General features: G+C 44.4%; 1 pseudogene; it reads right to left on the reverse strand.

Annotated features, from left to right (window-relative positions):
- Positions 1 to 525: 525 nt before the first annotated feature.
- The window catches only part of LOC111816203, a 17,023-nt pseudogene continuing 16,300 nt past the window's right edge, over positions 526 to 1,248 (reverse strand).

Consider the following 1,248-nt stretch of genomic DNA (forward strand, 5'->3'; position numbering starts at 1 on the left):
GATCAGTGGAACAAATTAGAAGATACTGACACAACTACAAATACACCCAGCCACCTTATCTTTGACAAAGGGGCCAAACATGTTCACTGGAAGAAACAAAGTCTGTTAACTTCAGAACATACACATAAGCAAAGTAAATCAGCTTCTTGTGTATCAATATCATTAATGACACATTATTTATCTAAAAATATAACCTTCACAATGGTGAAATCATTTTGTGTCTTACCTCAACAAGTACTGCCTTCTCACCCTGGTCTACTACTACTCCCCCTTCCACCCTCCCAACATAATGTCTCTTTCTTTCTTTTTTTCTTAATACTAAGTATTTTATTATATGTTGGCACCAGTGTATATAAAATACCCTCATGAAATAGAAATTCATGAAAATCCAGAGAGGTAGATGTTAAGGACTGACAAAAGTAGACGTTTGTATTGTATGGCACATGTTAAGAAAGGGAAGTTTTTGTACAGGCTTCAATTTTCTTTTTCTGAATAGTCACTGGTTGGTTAAAAGTGGTCTGGGAAACTCTTAAGAATTCATTGACTACAAAAACGAACAGACTTTCTGCGGTCTGAAGGGATTTGTACTTGAGGATACTCCAGTCAGCAGAGGATCATGCTGAGCGTTCTGCAGGCAGAACTGTGTTAAGTCTGCAGCTGCCTGGGAAACCTTCATGCGGTTGAGCCCAGCCTCCAGCCGAAGCTGCTGAACCATGGCAGTGACACTGCAAGAGCCAGAGATAGTACACTTGAGGGCTGGGCCAACTTGAGGGCCAGGGGCAGTACAGCGAGGGGCAGCAGGGCCAGAGGGCGAGGCGCACAGGCAGGGTTCTTTCTTTCTTATTGGCAGAAAATTAGAGAACTAAACTTCAGAGGTTGTTTTCAGAGCAGTAGAATTTTGAGATTTCAGAACTTATATTACGATCTTGGGCCTCTAGGAGAATACATAACTATCTTTCATATGTGTAACTGGGGTAAATTTGCATTTAAGAAAGTAACAAGTAAATACAGATGAAGAAGAAGAAGACCAAGACGAAGAAGACAAAGAAGATGAAGACGGAGACGGAGAAGGAGACAGAGACGGAGACGGAGACGGAGACGGAGACGGAGACGGAGACGGAGACGGAGACGGAGACGGAGACGGAGACGGAGAAGGAGACGGAGACGGAGACGGAGACGGAGACGGAGACGGAGACGGAGACGGAGACGGAGACGGAGACGGAGACGGAGACGGAGACGGAGACGGAG

This window comes from Octodon degus, unplaced genomic scaffold (assembly GCF_000260255.1).
Source record: "Octodon degus isolate 3935 unplaced genomic scaffold, OctDeg1.0 scaffold00028, whole genome shotgun sequence".
Taxonomy (NCBI): domain Eukaryota; kingdom Metazoa; phylum Chordata; class Mammalia; order Rodentia; family Octodontidae; genus Octodon; species Octodon degus.